Genomic DNA, 7,467 nt, shown 5'->3' on the forward strand with positions numbered 1-7,467 from the left:
CGGGATGCTTCCACATAAGTTTCAGCTTTTCTGGCCCAGTGGTTCTTGAGAAGAAGATTTTTTAATGACCCCACCCTATTTTTGTCTTTTCTTGATTATCTCCCCTTGTGAGGGGAATTGGCCCTTTATTTTAACAATTTAAAGTCCCCTTCACCCAAGGATGCTTTGTACCAAGTTTGGTCAAAATTGGCCCAGTGGTTCTTGAGAAGAAGTCGAAAATGTGAAAAGTTTACAGACGGACAGACAGACAGACAGACGGACGGACGACGGACTTCGGCTCAGGTGAGCTAAAAAGTGGTTGGAAATTTTATGTTAATTCTATCCACGGTTCATTCAAGGGTGTACGGGTTTTTACCCATGCATGGACGTATTGCACAAATTCTTTATTGTTCACCTTCATTGTGTAAGGAATACTAATAAATGCTGGAGCAAATCCCTGTACATCATTCATTAAACCTGGATGAATAATTAATTTTATGTAATGAAATCATATTTTTAAACCTAGTTCAAAAATGATAGTGTTTCAAACTGTGCATAACATTTTCTTCATGCATTTAATGCAAGTTGACGTCGTTATTTGTGACGTCACATTTTTTTCAACTAATCAAGTCGGGTGTAGGGAAATTTACACCCACCATCAAACCAATCAAATTTCGTCTCACAAGATAGGAAGGAAATAAAGTTAGTATTTAAGGTCAGACGACACGATCCTCAAATATATCTTTTGTAATTCTTGGTATTATATCAAAAATTATTTGTATTTGTCATTTTTCTTCTTATTTCTACCTTGTTTTCAAAATGTTTTATATATAATTACACCCAAAATTATGAAAAAGGCCATTCAGAATATTATTCATAAGGGTTAGATAAGAAATATGACCCTGTTCTATTTTGTTCAAATGCCTGGTAAGGTACCCTAATTTTTGGTGAGGAAACTTGTTTTAAGTACCTATACTTCAAACACAAATTCTTAGAAAAAATTATATATAAATTATTTAGATTTGAGGAACGTGTCGTCTGACCTTAAGTGCGTCATTTTGCATTATTGTGCAGTTGAGGTTAGGGCATGCTGTCATAAGCTTACGAGAGAAGGACTCGTGCTCCTGGATGAATTGGAGGACTTCAGTTGGTGCACATACTCTCATAATGATGTCTAGCATTTCAATTTGTTGGTACTTGTTGTTTTGGACACACCAAAATAAAGGGCAGAAAACTTAATTCTGGAGGCCATAATGACGTTGCTGTTATTACGTCTTATCCCAGCTCTGAACATGTACACTGCTAGTACATACGTGAAAATGGACTCCAGCATGTACTTTGGATCCTTTACGTCTTTACACCAGGCGAAAAAGCCTTTCCCAGAAGGTTCTATTTCCCTTTCCGAGCAATGATAGATGTAGGGGAACAACAATTCATCCCCTATGGTTAGGAAATGCTTAGAGGTATAGATTTATATGAAAAAAAGAAAATGAATGTATGTATATATTAATTTTATTTATTTTATTAAAATAATGAACGCTTCTCTTAACAGACCTGTTCCAAAAAGAAGAATTTCAATAAACTGCATGGCCTTGTGATGATCGTTGGCAGGACTGCAGTGCATTTGGTGATCTATATCCTAATCGTTTTGCCAAATCTACCCCAAATTACTTCCCGTAATAGCTTTATGACAGCTGTAATATATTTAATAAAACTGAATGAATTTTGTTATATTTTACATAATTATATATGTATAAAATTTAATAAAATTCATTCAATTTTATTTCACGAAAGAGACAGTACCTTTGGACATATTAATTTCAACATGCCCCAGTCCAGGTTGAAGGAGTAAATCTTGAAGATAGGGGTTATCTTTAGTAGTTCTGTGAGACAGAAGGAAGGGAAGCCCATCACAACCTACTGTACTCCACTGTCTATGATTGGGGATCCCTGCAGTGCACTTTAAATTCTCTAGCACAACTTGTACAGATTTGAAGGAACATGGATTAACCGATATTGAATTTCCCATCTGAATTGTCGGAGGGCTACTATGTGAATGTGATAAAAAAAAGAATACACATCAATCTGGGACCTTGAATGATCAGAAAATTTATTGTTCTTGTTTTTTAAAAGATCAGAAACGACGTCCTATGTAGAATTTAGTCCTGGATGGTGTTGCTGTTACAAAACACGTATCCTGCTTTCTATGAAATCTTCACGAAGTGATCTAAATACATTTTCATAGAAATTTATGAATTTTAAAATAGCACTGTATATCTTTGAAATTTGAATATTATAAAACCAGTGTCTGCGAGAGAAATTATGGACAAGTTGTAAATCGGTAGTTGGATTAGAGAAGAAATGGACAACTGTCGTGACATAGCTCAGAATAGCTTTGGCGTCATAGCGCCCCCTCCAGTTCCTTGCTAACACTTGGTTATTATCAAAATATGTTAACACGTCATGCTGGAATGCAATGGTGAGAGGTGTTGTTCCATGCTGTTCTATCCATTTCCAAACAGAAGTATAACTTTCAGCAGGATGGGCGGAAGAATACATGTTACAAACTGTTTTGCTATTTCACATATAATATGTTAAAAGATTCAGACTGAATGAAAATGGCATGATTATGTTGGAAGATATGAGAGAACAAATGTTCAATAGCAAATACAATTGTTTTTTTTTTGAAGGTGATAAATCTAACATATTTTCCCCACATTTTGACAATAACAATGAAGATATGACACTGTTTCTTTCAGATATCCACGTATCAGTAGTGGCAGATGTTAAAAAATCAACATTCTTGTATTGACTAAATATATTGTCATTGAAATCGTCCTTCATCTTTTTCTTTCGGTAGTGCCAATGGCTTCAGTAATTTTCATCAGATTCTCATCAGATTTGTTGTTTGTTTAAATCAAATTACTAACTTGATCAACAAGTTCATTTTGAATGTCTTTTTCATTGAAAAATAAGTTTTTTTCGCTGTACGCAGCACATGCTGTACATAAATACACTGCTCTTTTACACAGATGGCCATTTTCAACGAGACCTTCAACAACTGGTGTTGTATTTTTTGCTGGAAAGTCTATATATTTTAAAAGGTTCATCTTTTGCAAAGGTTGTATGTTGTCTACAGCTACAAGTTGGCATTTTAATCCTAAAAAATAATTAAAGGTTCTGTACTAACACCAAACCCCCTCCCTCAAATAAAATATTCATGTTATATAAAAAATGCATTTTCTGTCTTTTATGTACTAAAATCATAAATTATACGATTGTTTTATTCCGCTTGTAAAATTAAAATTTTTCTTTATTGATTACCAGTTTAACTTTCACACCAATGATTCATTGATGCATTTATAATGAAAATACGTTTCCATACTTCACCAGAGGATGACGGATAAATTACCGTTATTCGGGTTTCTTCTGTAACTACGTTGAATACAGCATATCCGGTGTAGAGCGCTCAGGAGGGAATTGAGCTATTGATGCTCCAGTGGGTTAGTTTTCATGGTTTTTTTTTACACTTAAACACTTAATCTGCCAATCTCCACCGTTTCATTGTCAACAACAAACTTTTCATTAAGATGAGCGCCCCACACACATCGCTTTTATACCTGATTTTAGTATTTTTTATGCACGGGTGAACTTGTTGACAAGTACTCATGATGCGACTCTCTTGTTTTCAATTTTAAGAATTTTATTTCAATATGTCATATTCCAAATAGCTTAATAAAGCTATTTTAAATAGCTTAATCAAGCTATATAGCTAGATAAAGCTATATAGCTTAATCAAGAGGTTGTGCTGGACCTGATCAGTATTCCTCAGAGTGTACCTATTTATATTCATGGAAAGAACACAGTAAAACGATCTGTTAAATCACAAAAATATTGCCCGATATAACCATCTTTAAAAGTTGCCACAGTAAAAAGTATTTCCTTGCCGTAATGGATTTCTTTTCTCTCCGATATGTGTGCATGTAACATGTATAACTGTAAAAAATCTACTTTCACTTTGAAAATTACTTACCCGAAATGAATAGGGGGTTTGATCCTTCAAACTTTTCGTCATTTTCTTCTGATTCTTCGAAAATTTTCCCACTAAACAATAAAACAAGATAATTATAATCTACTTCATCATCTAACAGAAAATCGCCATCCATTTAATATGCCGAATGTTCAGTTGTTTACCTCTCAACAACAGTTGTTTACCTCTCAACAACAATGCCGGAAGTGCTAATTGCGCCCTCTTTTTAGCTCACCTGAGCCGAAGGCTCACGTGAGTATTTCTGATCGTCTGTCGTCGTTGTCTTTAACTTTTCATATTTACATCTTCTTCTCAAGAACCACTGGGCCAATTTCAACCAAACTTGCCACAAAGTATCCTTGGGTGAAGAGGATTCAAGTTTGTTCAAAAGAAGGGCCAAGCCCTCTTCCAAGGGGAGATAATTATGAATTAATGAAAAATTAATGGCATCTTTTAAAAATCTCCAGAACCATTTGGCCAGGAAAGATGAAACTCATGTGGAAGCATCCACAGGTAGTGTAGATTCAATTTTGTTTATATCATGACCCCCGGGGGTAGGGCAGGGCAATTATGGCTGCTCAAAGTTTTACATAGGAATATATAGGATTTTTTTTTTATATATCTTCTTCTCCAGAACCACTGGGCCATAGGCCAGGAAAGATGAAACTGATTTGGAACCATTCTCAGGTAGTTTAGATTTAATTTTGTTCAAATAAAGGCCCCCGGAAGTAGGGCGGGGCCACAATGGTTGATCAAAGTTTTACATAGGAATACCTAGCACTGGCGTCGGAAGCAAATTGAAAGTGGGGGGGCTAAGTGTAAAAAAAAATTGTACCTTCAAAAAATCTTGACAAGCAAAAAAAAAAAAAAAAAAAAAAAAGGGAAATGTTCATTTCCCAAACACGAAAAATCCTATTTTGTGGGGGGGGGGGGGGGGGGGGGGTAGGTTCAAACTTCAGTACCAAAATTTTTTTCCAAAACACCACCATTTTCCCCAGTTTTAACCTATACTAAGATGTATCTGTGGAAAGTGGGGGGGCTAAACCTACGAAGATATGTCCAATGTCTATACTCAGTATATATTTGGGAAAAAAAGTGGGGGGGCTAAGCCCCCCCTAGCCCCCCCGGTTCCGACGCCTATGCCTAGGTAAAATCTTTTAAAAATCTTTTTCTCAAGATCAGCAAAGCTATGAAAGGTGATATTTAAATAGAAACATTCTCAGAGTGAATTCAAGTTTGTTCATGTCATGACCCCTGGGGTTAAGGTGGGGCCATGATGGGCAATCAAATCTTTCTATAAAAATATGTATGGCGAAATTATATATATGTATGCTTTATCGATATACTAGTAGTGGCATTCTCAAGTAATAAAAGATGCAACCCCCCTCCCCCAACAAGTAAACTTTTCAATACTTAGCTGATTTGTGTTTTTTAATTAGCCCTTGTGCTCAGGTGAGCGATGTGGGCCATGGGTCTCTTGTTTATCTTTCCCGCAAACCGCGCGAAAATTCAAATGTAATTGGCTTTTCAATGTGGATTATGTGTAGGAATTATTGAACTCACAACTTACAAATATATACCAACTGAAAGCTACACTCTTCTAATTTTCAAACTTTAATTTACATTTTCCTATTGCGATTATCCTTTTTGTCGATACGTGTTTATAGTCGATTGTTTATGTTTTACGCCAATGCCAGTTTGACTACTGCATTATACCCAAGAACTGTTCAATTCTTTCATTACATATCGGTAAAAAAATATATGAATAGTTTCTTTAAAGTGTCCTCATTTTTAGATAAGTTTTATGTCGAAACATTACTTATGTTTTCTGCAACAACGAGGAAAGTTGTAGAAAACGCACATTAATAAAAATCAAAATTTCGGCGTTTTTTCTCGCAGTTATGTCAGAATTAACCGTTAATTAAGACATAAATGTTTAAATTTCATAATTATATTGCATATGATTAAATTCTGTAGAGTCTCACGATTAAAATGGTACCTGATTTTTTGAAATCTGTTAATTCTAAGCGAAACTATCAATTTATTTCAGCAAAATGTCAGAAAAAAGGGCTTATCGGTCAGTATTGACCGATACAAACGTGAAAGGGTTAAGTTTTATAGAGATACACAATATTGCATTAAAAAAATCAAGAGAAATTACGGTGTCCGAATTAACAACACCACTTACAGAGTAGTAGAGAAAGTGTCAAAATAATCGATTATAGACCCTATATTTAACATAAACAAAATTAAATGACAGTTTTTTAACCAAGTACAAAAATAATTAAAAATCCTTTTTTTGGGTTGCTTTATATATTTTACCAAAAATTTAAGAATTAATACTATGCATTTGAAAAACAAGGGAATAAAGAGGGGAGGGGGGGGGGGGTACTTGGTAATAAACATTGATCAAATAATAATGGAAGTACAAGACAAATAGACACAATTCATTTTACTTTTGTCTAAATAAGAAATTTAAAAAAAATAACACAATAATTAATTTTTAATTATCTTTATCAGAAACCATGGCAAAAAAGGGAAAGAACATATACCAAAATTATGATGTTAAAGAACTCGAAAAAGCTGTGGCTGCAGTCAAGTCTGGCATGTCGATAAGGAAAGCCTCACAGCAGTTTTCTGTGTCAAGAACTACCATACATGACCATGTAACTGGTAAGATAGAAGCAGGTGCCAGGCCAGGAAAGCCACCAGCCATCCCTGTTGAAATAGAGCAGCAAGTTGTTAAGTTGGCATTAGATGCAGCTGACATGGGATTCGGAATCAGTCGGGGGATGCTAAAAGCTAAGACTAGCCAACTGGTAAAGCCTCCTATTCCTTCCAAAAATGACATCCCTGGAAACAAGTGTTGGCGGGGTTTAAGGTCTAGGTTTTCGGAATTGGTCATTAGAAAGCCGGAAATACTATCCACAGTTCGGTCCAAGATGATGAATCGGGAGATTTTTACCAAATACTTCAGTGCTCTTGACCACACCTTGACATCTTCATAAGCCTGAGTGTATCTGAAACTGTGACGAGAAGGGATTTCAGTTTGGACATTCTCCTGTTTCTGTGTGTGCCAGGAAAGGATCTCGTTCTCTTCCTGGACGCATTTCCAATTCTCGAGAAAGCATCTCTGTCTTCGCTTGTATCAACGCTTCTGGAGCCCGGATGCCTCCCATGGTTGTGGTTTGGTTATAGGCAAACCCAGACGGAGTCTAGAGTCCTTTTCGACTGAAGATGGTCCTCTAGACACAGTGTGGACATTCCAGAAGAAGGCCTGGATGACAGATATTCTTGGTGAGCAGTGGTTCGAGGAGGTTTTTCTGAAACATTGTGGGCCCCACCGTCCTCAGTTGTTAATACTGGATCCACACAGGAGTCACGAGGTCTTGGGTCTTCTTCAAATGACCAAAGCGAACCAGATTGACATCCTGGCACTTCCCCCGCACACCACTGCC

At 36.1% G+C, this 7,467-nt stretch overlaps 1 pseudogene; it reads right to left on the reverse strand.

Annotated features, from left to right (window-relative positions):
* Nucleotides 1-307: 307 nt before the first annotated feature.
* On the reverse strand, nt 308-3,132 carry LOC134234735 (uncharacterized; annotated as a pseudogene).
* Nucleotides 3,133-7,467: the final 4,335 nt, after the last annotated feature.

Source organism: Saccostrea cucullata, unplaced genomic scaffold (assembly GCF_032062105.1).
Source record: "Saccostrea cucullata isolate Sc308-1 unplaced genomic scaffold, CSIRO_AGI_Scuc_v1 ctg3837, whole genome shotgun sequence".
NCBI lineage: Eukaryota > Metazoa > Mollusca > Bivalvia > Ostreida > Ostreidae > Saccostrea > Saccostrea cuccullata.